Genomic DNA, 14,549 nt, shown 5'->3' on the forward strand with positions numbered 1-14,549 from the left:
TTTGGCAAGGACAGTAGGGGATATTTACATCATAGCAAGCAAGAGTGGGAGAACGGGCGTTAGATAACTGCAACTATGGTATGAACACTGCATTTGGCTAATAGCTCGTCAAAATAAGTTGCTTTTGTTTCATTCGTAGTCTGCGTATAAAAGTCATACTCCTAAAGAACAAACTATCGCTCCTGGAAAGTGTGTGACATTGCAATTCATACCACCTGGAACCAGATTAATTCAACCTCCACATGTTTGTCTTTTCTGTGCGTACAAATTATAGCACTATCTGCATCAACGCCTTAAAGGACAGCCAGTTTCACGGTAAGCTGTTTCGCATTCGGTTGCACGCCATCACTTTCCATCAGTTCTCGTCACCATGTTACTCCAATGTGATTTCTGTATGCATTCTTCAAGAGTGGATGCCTTGCACGCTTCGTAGCTGCCAAGGAGCTCGTCTTTGATCTCGATGGTGCGAATCTTTGTGATCATTGAGACGCGCCATTTTTATTCGGTTTCCATGGTCCAAGTTAATGGTTTGTTTCTAACATTTCTTGGATGTCGACGATGTCCATTTTGTGAGGTGTAATACATACACCCCATAGAAGGTTGATCTCTGCGCATCCCAGACTCTCGTTTTCTGTGGACATGGTGCGTCATCACCAGTTAATATTTTTCTGGCCATAATTTTCACTTTCGAATAAGCCTTACTAAAGACTGTTCCTGCGACGTCGGACTTAACAGTTTCCTTGTAAGTCATCTAACAGAGAAGGTTAAGAAGCGTGGGGAATCTATTGGACATAAGAATGCTTTTTTAGCTTTGTCAATCCTTGGAAAAACAGAAATTATGCAACATCTTAGCTTTCAGGCAAAATACAGAAAGACAGAACGGCGATATAAGACAAACTCGCTATGTTCTTTCCAAGATAAAGTTCTGCAGTGAGTCTGAACTTGCGCTACGTGTACATGATGAAACAGTAGAATCTAACAGTCCTAGAATACTTAGGGAACGGGTAAATTTCACTTCCGCGTCAGCTGCGGATGTGAAAGAGCACGTGAACAATGCTGCTGTCTTTTAGGTGCACCCAGTGGTATACAGAAGAATTTATTGGACTGTACGTTACATGTGCGTCAGGACGAAGATAATGCAGAACTAGCGAAGACAGTTTTTGTGTCTCTGTGAGCAGATGAAACATCTGATGTAGCTTCTAAATTTCAGTTACTGGTAGTATTTCGTTTTCTGTTATCTGCTGAAGAGCCGGTTGAAAGATTTTGCATGTTTTCAAATCAATCGCGTATCAGTGGTACCTCCTTGGCTGATTCAATTAAAAATGTATTCGCCCATGTTGTCCAAGAAACGAAAGAAAACGTAATATCTGAAATTTATGATGGCGCCAGCGTCATGCGTGACCATCATACAGAAATCCAATCAACTGTAATATAAGGACATAATTTCGTGTATTACGTACATTGTTATGAACACTCACTGAACTTAATTTTTGTCCAAGCGACAAGTCGAAACAAACAAATGAAACCGTTTTTCAGGACTACTGCGGAGGTAGCAATACTTTTCTGTCATTCACCTCGAAAAGTGGCTGTTCCAGATGCAGTTGTGAAACAAAGAATCCCACATGGATCAGGCATTACATGGAACTTTAAATCGTGAAAAGTGCTCACTGTTAATGAGAACAGAGAGGACACTCCAGAATGTCTTAAACACATTGAAGATACCAGCAGCCAGACAACAAATGTAAATAAAACATGTGGTCTAAGGATAAAACTCTATCACACAAAATTTTCCTTTCGGTTAGGGATATCTTATAAAAATAACTAGCTGACAAACCCAGCAATGTACAGGTATTCATTTGGCAATTTTCTATGAGAAATGAAAACAAAAATTGAACTGTGTTTTTCTGCAATATCGAAAAAATTTCATTTATATGTATTCGTGAAAACACTTTTAAAATTACGAAACAGTCGCACAAAGAAATATGCATAATTTCGAGAAGTGTAAGCACAGCTTATTTTCATGTCTAGACCGCGATTCTGTAAACGTCTGCATACTCTCTTCACAGCCCTACAGATGGCTAATGTTTTCGCCTACAGCCGTTTGCGCTTCGCAGCTGAAAGATGATGAAATCTCTGCCAGGTATCAGGGATTTCTCTTAAGTGGACTCGACTCTGTGTGTGTCTCAGCTCTAACGAATAAATGCATTAAAAAATTCATACATGACGCGGCATTTCTTCACACAGCTCATCACTCATGACGCCACATGTCCTGATCCTTGCGTCATGCAATGGCACGACTTTGCAGGTACATTCCCTGGTGTACGACGGTACTGTGTGCAGAATGTGCTGCGAACAGAGGTGGTAGGGGAGAAGCAGTAAATTTAGACGTCATGCACTATGAGGCAATTTGTCGTGCATCTCACTGTTTATGACGTTATGTGTCCTGAACTATGATAGGTGAGTAGTTATTACCCCCACAGCAATTCATTGCTGGCAGTAAGAGATGTGTGTAGCAAGTTTGGTTGAAATCGGTTCAGGAGGGGATGTGGAACATCTGCAAACCACACACACACACACACACACACACACACACACACACATACATACATATATCCATTTTTATAATATGTATGTATGCCCTACGTGAACATCTAGTACAGCCAATTTCAAAAATATACCACTGGTCGCGTCTCAATAAAGCAAGCAGCAGCATCATTCCGAAACGAAATTTTTAAAATTAGAGACAATGTTAATGACATCACAGAAGAAACAGAGGTTTGAATTCTGCAGCCACTTGTTGCCCTCTAATTTACTCAAACACCGCTTCTTTCTTTCGTTGAAAAATTAGTGTCCTGAAAAATGTGCTATCTGCTGTTACGCAGTCCTATCAATTTTTTAAGTACAACTGAGTTAAAACCAGAGCTATAGACCATTTATTCTCGAAATAGGTTTCAAGAAAAGTAAAAAACCGCAGGAGCCCTTATAAAGTTTGTCATTGAAAATAATCTGCAAGAACCTTTTGGCGACGTCAGGAATCTACTGAAATCGGCGGCTGCTGTCCCATGAGAAGCTGTGAAGCAGAGACGTGTTTCCGCACGTTGTCGCGGATCAAACAGTTTCTTAGAAGTACCAGAGATGAAGACAGGCTGTCTCATCTCGCCATGCTATCTATTGCAAAGAAAACGATTCACAGGTGTCCAAATTTCAACGACAGAGTCATAGATCCATCACGAAAAAGGAAAGGAGGATGGTCTTTTTCTATACGTCTACAGGCGATTCAAACCTACGAACGTTGTCAGGCTCATTGTAAGGTAATTTTAGAACTACAAAAATATTTTACTTAATTTAGGAAATTAAACATTGCAGTGAAGGTAGTGAACTCTGTGCCAGCCACTTCAGGCGTCAGCCACCGATGTCTGTGCTGTACCGCTAAGGATACGTCCTCTGCACCGCGATGACACAATGGCGAATGTTAATTTCTGAAGCGCAGAATACAGCCCACCGTTTTCTCTTGTCACTCGGAACTTTCCACTCTTCATTGTGCTTAGCAACGATCGAAATTTTGTTCTTGGTTTGTATTTTATTCTCTTTCTTATCGATGTATCACTGTACGTTAAGTAGTTAAGAGCCATTTGACATCACTATATTCATTGTGAATTGTTTTTTATTCTAATATCAATGTCCACGATTATGTAGAATATATAACTATGGAAAATATGTAAAGGGTGCTATTATGACGAGGTACGTCAGAAATTATGCACGAAGGTGCTTAGGTTTTAAAGAATCTACTCGTTGTATTTCGCAGCATCTTACTTCCATCTATTCTCACACCTATGAAAAACATTTTGGGCTCAGTTAGGAAATATAGATCCTTAATTTACCGTCTTTGCAAATCGTACATTATGATATTTTTCACATGCAAAAGGCTGTTACAAAGTACATTGACCGAAAAGGGTGGAATGAAGTGCAGTTTGTCCCCAAGGCGGTCCTTCACTGTCAGGAAGAAAACGTATAACCTTTGATAAGAGCATATGTAAGCCAAGGCGCCTGCGCGTGAGTGAAAACTGCACTGTGCATAACATCTTGTCAGTCTGTACTGCACGAAAAAGCACTTACTTCTATAGTCACAGTAGCCATGGTGTATGATAGCTCCACAGAAACTGAATCTAGAGATTCTGCCAGATTTGAGGTGGCTGCAGAGGCAGTCCAGCACCGAGGAGGTCCCGTTTGCTGCAATCAGAGCTGCCACTGTGGCAATTACGCCCGCCGGCTGCATTGTCCGCTGTCGACACTGGGGAGCAAACAGAAGCAGTGCGCGCCGCAGGGAGCGCGCACTCCATATGACGGCGGACGCAGCGGAAGTCTGCCGCAGGACGGCCAAACCACGGGAAGCGTGGCGTGACGCCTCTCATCCTGGTCACACCCGTATTCCTGTTTGCCTGGTGAGAGTTCGCGAAAGTCGTCGAGTAAAACAAAAGTGGTATCTGCCCTTCCCCAAGGAAGTGTTGTAGTCATTGTGCTGTTCCTAATCTATAAAAACGATTTAGGAGGCAATGTGAGCAGCCATTGTTTGCAGATGATGCTGTCTTTTAGCATCTAGTAAAGTCATCAGAAGATCAGACGCAATGGCAAAATGATTTAGAGAGTGTACCGGTGCGGTGCGTAAAGTGGCACTTGATTCTAAATAATGAAAAGTGTTATGTCATCCACAGCAGAACTAGAAGGAACCCGTTAAATTTCTTTTACTCGATGAGTCACACAAATCGAAAAGGTGCAGTTTCAGCTAAATGCCAAGGTATTACAATTAGGGCCAACTTAAATAGGAACGATGAAATCGAAAATCTTGTAGGGAAGACTGTGTTTTGTTTGCAGAACACCTAGACAAAGCGACAAGCCCACTAAAAAGACTGTCACTTAGTGATGCTAGAAGAACCCTCCGCCACACACCGCCGGGTGTCACGCGGAGTACTGGTGTAGATGCAGATGTACATCTACAACTCCACACATACTCCGTAAGTCGCAATATGGTGCATGGTGGAAGTTGCCTAGCGCCATCACTAGTCATTTTCTTTCCTGTTACGCTCGTAAATACAGAGAGGGAAAAGCGACTCTCTTTATGCCTCCATCATCATCAGTTTTTTGCTATATTAGCAGGTCCTTTGCCTCTCCATTTTCTGCGATCCATTGCCTCCTCATTACGGCTGCTGTATGTTGTACCGTCCATTACGTCATCCAGTATCTGAAATCTCCTCCTTCCTCGCGTCCTTTTCCCTTCTACATAACCTTCTACACATATTTTTATTAGTCCATCATTCTTTTTTAATATATGCCCAATCTAATTTCTTTTTCTTCTCTTTATTACATCTAGCAACTGCCTTTTCTCTCCCACTCATCTCAATACCTCTTCATTTATTACTCTGTCCATCCAACTTATTCTTTCCATACTCCGCCATGTCCACATCTCAGAAGCCTCCAGCCTTTCTCGGTCTTTATTCCTCAAAACCCATGTTTCAGGCCATACAGAAGAACACTCCATACAAAATATTTTATCTTTTCCTCAGTTCTATGTCCACACTGCTGCAGAAAACTCTCCTTTTCTTATAAAATGCCTCTTTTACCATTGCTATCCTTGTTTTCATTTCTGTGGTGCACTTCCAGTCGGTGTCTATCCTTCTTCCAAGATACTTAAAATTTAGCACCTGTTCTAATATTTCTCCATTCAGCACAATTTTTATTTCTTTATTTTCTCCTAGTGCCAATACTTTTATTTTCTTTGTGTTAATTTTCATTCCATAATGGCGTCAATGGTGTCCACTAAATCCTGTAATTCTCTTTCCCCTGTGGCTAGAAGGACCATGTCATCAGCAAACCTCAAACACCCTACTCTTCTTCAATTTCTACTCCTTTGTCATCTAATGTGCATTGGGCAATCATATTTTCCAAGTAGAGATTGAAAACGTTAGGTGATAGACAGCATCCTTGTCTTACTCCTTTTCCTAGTCCGATCCAGTTTGTACTTTCTCCTCTCACTTTAACTGAGGCTTTTTGATTAAGATATAATGAGTCTTCTGGTTTTCCAGACCACTCTCTTTTCTCTCGTTACAGTCGCCAGCTTGTCCCAAATCACTTTGTCAAATGCCTTTTCTAGATCGGCGAAGCACATTTAGAGGTCTCCTCCTTTTTCAATAAACCTTTCTCCCAAGAGTCGTAGGAGCTCCACTGCATCTCTGGTGTCCGTATTCCGTCTAAAGCCAAACTGTTCCTCGCCAAGACTCTCCTCCATTAATTTTTAAAGTCTCTTATTAACTATTCTTAACATCATTTTGGCTGCATGTGAAATGAGGCTGATTGTCCCGTGGTCACTGCATTTCTTGATTCCTTGTTTTTTTCGGTAATGGAATCATTAGTTTTCTCAGAAAGTCCTCAGGCCATTCACCAGTGTCACATATTTTATTCGTAACCTCAATATTTCCCTTATTTCATCTTGTTTCTAGCATTTTAATATTTCTCTCCGTATCTGTACCTACTGCTTTACCATTTTTCATTGCAGTTATGCCAGACATTACTTCTTCCATTATGATGGTTGGGCCATCCTTTCTGGTCATCATTTACACTGTTGAGTAATTCAAGTTCCACAGTTTCTGGTTTGCGATCTGTGTCATATAGCTCTTTTAGATATTCTTCCCATCTCTGGAGGACATCGTCACGATCTTTGTACACTACCTCTTCGTCTTTACTCAAACTTTCCATAGTAGCACTCCCTGCTCTGTTTTGATCCCATGTCATAATCTTTACTCTGTTTTACAGTAAGTCGTATCTTCCCTTCCTGTCCAGTTCTTCGATTGCATTACATTCCTCTTAGCCATTTTTTCCTAGCCTGCTCTGTTTCTCTTTGCAGTTCATTATTTAACCTTCGGTACATCTTTCTTGTATCATCAGTGTTCTTGTTTTTAAATTTTCTTCTCTCCCCCACATTCGAAATCATTTCTTGTGTGACCTATGGTTTCTTTTCCCTTTTCCCTTTTACATATCCTATATTTTGCTGTCCTGCTTTAATGATTTCTTTTATCAGCATATTCCAGTACTCGTTGACATTATCAGGTGGTTCTTTGTCTCTTAATGTGTTTAGAAACTCAAGTGACAGCATTTCTGTAATTTGTTCTTTGTTGGATCTTATCTTCTCTAGATCCCACTTCTTCACCATGACTCCACGGACACCCAAATTTCTCTGTTAGTGCTCCTTAAGCGAAATGGTCGTTGACGCCAGTGAAATCTTTCTGCCGTCAGCTTCTAATGTCGGTTCTCTAAATTTCCTCTATAATTTTCCTAGAAATAATATCGTGTTCGCTACAGGGGTTCCTATTTTCGTTCACAAACCACCTCCATAATACTAGCATGTTTTTCGATCCTGGAGGCAACAACTCTGACTGCACAGTTAAATTGCTTCGACGTCTTTCCTTAATAAGACCTTGTGCGGATCCAAAACACTCAAACAGTGCTCAAGAACGGATTGTACCAGTGTCCTATATTCTGTCTTCTACAAATGAACCGTTCTTTCCTAAAATTCTCCCACTCGAAGTCGAGCATTCACCTTCTCCGCTGCACCCTTTCATGCTCATTTCATTTCACATTGCTTTGCAACGTCACACCTAGATATTTCGTCGACGTGAATGTCAAGGACCGCGCTGCTAATTCGGTATTCGAATATTTCTACATTTAGATCTAACTATAATTCATCTTACCAACTAGAAATTTTGCTTAAGTCATCTTGTACCCTCCTACAGTCACTCAACACTTAGACGTCCCTGTACACTACAGCATCATCAGCTCATCCTGTCTGTCAGATTACGTTCTGCCGCACTCCTGGCGATACCTTTGTCTCTCATGAACACTAGCTGTCGAGTGCAACGTAAGGGGTTCTGCTATTATGAAATTTGCGTTCCACTCCCATATCTAGAAACCTTTTCTGCGTTCATCCGTTAAGAGGCTGCAGTGAGGCACTGTATCACAGGACCACAGTGGACTGCGAGCGAAATCGCTGCCTCAGGATCTGTCAGTACTTTTCTTCCAGTGTCATATTACAGCAGACACATATCCGTATATCGCCTTCCCATCCACTCACCCTTCCCTCCCCACTCCAATCCCCCTACATTCCCCTCCCCGACACTGTTCTCGCCCAATAAAGATCATTTCAGTTCTGTATAAAGTAGTGAAAAGAACGTCACAAAGTGCAGTCAGCAGGGATGGGCCGAAAAACCAAACATACTCGACAATACCTATGTATTTTTACACCAGGCCAATGAACTCCAGCTGGAATGCAGCAACAAGCGACAGAGTATCTTCCAGATTTATCAGACCTGCAGTCTTTCAACTATTTCACACAGAGATCAGAAGTTACTCAAGTCGGCAAGTCTCAGTTAAGTTGCAGAAGTGTACTGCTTATCACCAACAGATATACTGTGGCTGTTAGTCTATCTAAAAGCGTCAGTGTAGGTCCAGAAATAGAAAACTTTCGACGTGTTTTTGGCATCACAGGACTATCTGTGCAGCATGAGGGAGTATACAAAGAAGTAGATGACAACAGAGTGCGGTGCATTACAATCACCAACTGACTTTAAAATGTATGGGAGGAGGGTTTCAACAGTGCATATCTACAGGCAAGCTATGACTGGATCAACTTCAGGGGATATGCGCATTTAAATAAAACATTCGAGTGTGGGGAATTTGGATGATTTATACTGCACCTTAGCGACTGCTACAGACAGACTGACGTGCTGGTATCCGAATGGAAGAGGAGCAGTGTATAAATGCATTTATTCTCGCTGTACCAGGAGAGCCTATTACTATCGAGTTCAGTGAAGTAGAATGCAGGGGTGGTATGTCTACTAATACATATGTTGAGGCACTTGCTCGACAGGATACTATACAAGCTGAATTTTTTAGACTCATATGAAGGAACGTCTGGGAAAACATTGCTCTACACAATGAGTATAAAACGTACATATGTAAGTAAAGAAAATACAAAATAAATTGTTCTTCCTGCCTCACTGCGTACCAATCCTCACCATTGTACTGCACATAAACGTGCCATGAGCCAGTGCTTACTCGGGAGTCTCCAGCAGTGTGCGCGAGACGGGGCAGCGGCGCACGTGTCGGCCGGGCAGTGCTGTGGCAGCTGCCGCCGCGGGCCCCACGTGGCCACTGGCTGGGCGGGGAGCCGCCAGCCCGCCTCCAGAGGCGGGGCCGCAGCCAGCAGCCAGCAGCCAGCAGCCGGGTCCCCACCCAGCCAGCCAGCCACGGCCTCCATAGCAGTGCTGGCGCCGCAGCTGGTGGTCCACGCAGGAGGGCAGCCAGAGGGGTCGCACGCTACAGCGTGTGGCCCGCAGCAGTCAGCACTTTGATGTTCATGATGAATTACATACAGTTACTCTAACTCAGGGGTAATGTTTTGCGAAGCTGCTGTGACTGTACATAATTTTTTTACTTCCTATTGTTTTACCTTGAAGTTTACTTTGTGCTGATGTGTAAGGTGTCTATTTTTGAAGAAAAGACATGTGTAATGCAGCACACTGTAAATAACAAGCCACATGTTACAGTACTGATTTCAGGAAATCCTCCTTTTTCATCATTTACATCTGGCTAGTCATTTGTAGTGATTAGGTTCTTTTCTATGAAATAACAACGATATTGTCTAGAATCTTTTTTTGTAAAAAAAATGATGTGTATTTTTTAATATATTCATATTCTATACCATTTAAGCCAGCCGGTGTGGCCGAGCGGTTTCGGCGCTTCAGTCTGAAACCGCGCGACCGCTATGGTCGCAGGTTCGAATCCTGCCTCGGGCATGGATGTGTGTAATGTCCTTAGGTTAGTTAGGTTTAGGTAGTTCTAAGTTCTAGGGGACTGACGTCCTCAGATGTTAAGTCCCATAGTGCTCAGAGCGATTTGAACCATTTATACCATTTAATCACATATATAATTTCACATTTAATTCCATATACATTTTTAAATTAATAAACTATCTGCTTTTTCCGTTTAATTATGTGCCATATTTACTTTTAATTCCATGTACAAATTAAAAACTAATAATAAGCTCTCTGTTTTCCCAGTCAACCACTTTTTCTTTTCTAATTTGTTTTTGCCTGTACATAATATGCGTAGGTGAAAAAAGAACCACACATATACACGTGCACACATGTAGGCACTGAAGAGTAAAAGAAATTGGTTTATGTGGCACAGACTTGACTAATGTCTGAAGTAGTGCTGGAGGGAGCTGACACCTTCAATGCTGCAGGACTGTCCATAAATCCGTAAGAGAACCAGAGGGTGGACATCTCTTGTGAACAGCACGTTGCAAGGCGTCCAAGATATGCTCAGTAATGCTAACGTCTGGGGAATTTGGTGGCTAGCGGCAGTTTTTAAATTCAGAAGAAAGTTCCTGGAGTTAGTCTGTAATAATTCTGGACATGTGTGTTGCCGCATTGCCCCGCTGGAATTGCCCGAATCAGTCGGACTTTACAATGGACATGAATGGATGCAGATGATGAAACAGGATGCTTATGTACGTGTCACCTATCAGAACTGTATATAGACATACCAGGAGTCCCATGTCACTGCAACCGAAAACGCTCCACACCATTCCCGAGCCTCCAGCCCCTCGAACGGTCGGTCCCCTGCTGACATGTATTCATGAGGTTGTCTCCATACTCTTAAATAGGCTTGTTTGAGGCACAGCTCAATGTCCTAACGGATTATCAGAAGAAATTACACAACTTTTGGCGCCAGAGGTAACTCCATGTTAATGTCTCGTTTGTGATCTGTGTCTAGAAATAGGCCATGGAAAATCGGGGAAGTAGTTACAATGAAGAAAGTCCGATAGATCTACTTGCTTCCTGGATGTTCTGTAAGAAGCCTTTGAAAAGCTGGTTGGCGCCAAACTGCCGACTCACCGGCTTCTGAGCGGTACGAGCTACTGGCAGCTCGCTTTCGGTGCAGGGAAGGCCACTAAGAATTCCGCAAATGCAGTACAACAACTTGTCTGTGCAGCCGCGTGAAAACACGTGGTGGGCGGCCGAGTGGGTGCCTCGGAGGCTGACGGCAGCTGACGGTGGCGGCCGGCGCTGTCCTCTCAGGCAGTGGGGGCTGACCGCTCACTGCCGAGGTAGCCGCCACGGCTGCGGCATCGTGCTAAGCGTCCTGGAAAACCGGCGCGAGTGACTCCAGCAAAGGCTGCATTTTCTTTCTTTTCCGAGCCTGCATTTGCACAGCCAGGGTCCGCCGTCTGATAACTTTCTGCGGACCTCGGTGCTCCCTCCACTCAGTGCACTCGGCCCCCGCCTCACCGCGGCGTCTGGCTGCGCAGCTGACGTCACGGGCAGCGCTGCCCGTGCACTGCCGCGTGGAGGCCTCTTCTCATCTTTTGTATGAGATATAGCTGTAATCACTTCTCGAAATTATAATACATCAAATTTCCAAATCGAAAATTATAAAATTTTTAACTTTTGAGAAGAGAAAAAAAGCAAAGTGGGAATGATTGGTAGTTGTGGCCTCAACAACGCTGGTGAGGAATGTGGTCTCAGAACGTGTCCTCGAGCCCGACCTCCCTGGGCAGCGCCTCCCATTATTAGTTTACCACATGAGATATTTCACAAAATGTCACGAGACCAGTCATCTGTGGCATAGCTGTTCCAATGTCTAAATGTAGTCCTGGGAAGATAGAAAAGACGATAGAAAGAAGCACAGAATGTGGCGAGGTATCCAGAAGTACTTACCCTCCAAGGTCGGCTTGATGGTATTACTTGCAGTAATTACCATCCACCAATTTACCCATTGCTCACAAGCCACATTGGAGAACGTAGTTCATGTTTTCCATTTGAATTGATCACACAGCACTAAGCAAACTTTCCACAGCCAACAACTCCCACTTGTTCCACAGGGTGTAAACAAACCAAAGAGTGTGGCTAAGGCTAATGTTCAAAGATTTACCGTTTGGATGGAGCTTATCTTTGGTCAACAGTAGCATTCTAGAAAATTGCTAAAAAGAAAGAGTGTGTCAAAAAGGACTTTGTAGCTTTGGAATGATACAGAAATATATTGAAATGTCTTACAGAGTCGGTTGATGTGTTATTTTGTAGCAAAGAAGCTCAAGTTTCACATAAAAGTGTCATTTCGTTTCGATGTTACTACCATCTATGATGCGGGATACACCCCACTGGTAGTCAGCTTCCCCTTCCCACATTCCTTGCGGCAAATCGGGCGAAACTTGAGCAACGGCAGCGTAGATTAAATTTTTCAGGTCGGCGGAATTGTTTGCTACGGGAGGAACATACGCACGGTCTTCAATAAAACCACCGAAGAGTTATTGCAGAGTTCGTTTCATGGTACCAGGACACACAGCGGGCACACTCCACACCAGTGAAAGCAGCCATCTTAACTGTGCACAACGCTGGCGTTCCTGGTGGCGGAATGGGGCACTGATGGACTGAAGTACATGCAGCTTGTTTGCTGCATAATCGTACACCTACCGATTCTGTAAGTTATCTCAATACATTTCTATATCATTCTAAAGTTGCAAATTCCTTTTTGATTCGCCCTGTACGTGTCTATTTGGATTACATTCATTATAATTAAAGTCACATCTATTGGATTACGTGGCACAGAGAGAGTCTTGTAGCTTTAAATGATGAAGTGTTGTGATTCGAAAACTATATTTGCCGAAATCGCAATTGATCGTACAGTGATGACTAGTTTCCGCAAATTTGAACTGCCATTTTCTAAATATTCTTCCTTAATACATAATAATTATAACCTAGACGTCTGAGCTTGTAACCCCACACCCTGTTTGAGTTGCAAACCACTGTCGCCACATCAGTAGTAGAGCTAGAACAAGCCTACAGGGCTTCCACGGACATTTCTGTGTGAAGTTGTCTATTTTAACTACAAGTTACTCGTGATTTAATGTCTATGGCGAGCGTGGACTAGAGGTGGAAGATGGACGCTGATGATCTCATAGTATAGGATTATTGTCTGCAAATGTTGCCGCTCTTGGTTGCTAATACGCTGCCAGAAAAAAATGGTGCTTTTGGAGGTTAATAGGTGACTCAAGATTTATTGTTGCAATGGTGCATATGGAGTACGTGAAATGATAACACATAGAGACGAATAGCACACGCGGTTTGGACGAACCAGGCATCGACCCAACCTGAGACATCCATACTAGCACGTGGCGTAGCCACCACAGGCGGCAACACAGGCGCTGACTCTGTGATCCAGTGGGTCGTACAGCTGGCGAATACAGCCCTGGGATACGTGATGTCACGTAGTTGTGTAAGAGTCCTCGCTTGACACGTCGCACCTGTCACTTGTCGTCCCATCATAGCCCACACCTGCTGGACTGCAGAGGAGTCCAGAGATCTTGCCAGCCAGGGAAGTTGCCACACGTCTTGCAGGGCCATTGAGTTTGATGAGCAGTATGTGGACGAGCATTATCCTCTTGGAACAACGCACCATCTTTCTGTTACAAGAAAAGCAAAAGGACAGGTTTAACAACATTCTGCATGTCCTCTCCAGGAACGGCACAGTAAGGCCAGTGTGTTTCGGAAGAGCACCCTCTTTGAGGTAGCACTCACCAGCTCTCCTTCGTATGCACAAACGACCGTCACTTGGATGCAGGCAGTATCTGCTGGCGTCGCTGAAGACCAGGGCGCGCCATTCCTTCGTCCAGGTGAAGGAAGCCCTGGCGGCACCAGTCGACCTCTCCACGTCGATGCTGTGGTGTGTGTGGGAGGGGGGGAGGGGAAAGGAGCTAGAAGTGTGGGTGCCCACAGTCTCACTGCTAATAGGTGGTTCGCAACAGTTTGTGTCTGGTCTCACGAGCTCTGTTACCTGTGCTGTGGTAGCTGTACGATCTGTCGCCGCTGCCCCTGGACTAAGACGATTCTGGCGGGCGTCAGGGCTGCGTGGGCGTGCAGGAGCTCGTCTGCGAGTGCGAGAGTGATCACGTGACCACTGACAGCCGCACAGAGTGGCGCAGCACGTGCAGCTGATGCGGCAGTTCTGCAAAAGGACGACAATTTGACCCCTTTCAGGTGTACGAATATATGAAATAGTTATGAACATGATTGGGGATAAATTGAGTTTTGTGAAAAGAATATAAGATTTTTGGTTGGTTAATATTACGAAACATCCTGGTCTGGTAGAAAAAAGCAAGAGATTGTCAACAGACATTCAGGCAAAAATTATCTAGCTAACGTGTAGTTAGATTCAAGGCTGACTGTAGAGGAAACATTTGGACTCCACAACGAAAATATTTGATCTTGATTTGTCCTGTGAACATTCTAATGAAAATATTCGTTTTGATTACTTGAAGAGCATTAGTCTGTCCTTTCTGTCTTTAATAGGTACTGAATTCGATGTTGAAATAAGTTTCATTGAGTGAACAGCGTCGATACAATCTTGCAAAGTTTAAAAGTACGCGGCGGAAGGGCATTTATGTCTGACTGATACTATGTACTATGTTCCAAAAGGAAAGAAATGATAGCTGTTCAGAT

Source organism: Schistocerca piceifrons, unplaced genomic scaffold, assembly GCF_021461385.2.
Source record: "Schistocerca piceifrons isolate TAMUIC-IGC-003096 unplaced genomic scaffold, iqSchPice1.1 HiC_scaffold_2510, whole genome shotgun sequence".
NCBI classification, from domain to species: domain Eukaryota; kingdom Metazoa; phylum Arthropoda; class Insecta; order Orthoptera; family Acrididae; genus Schistocerca; species Schistocerca piceifrons.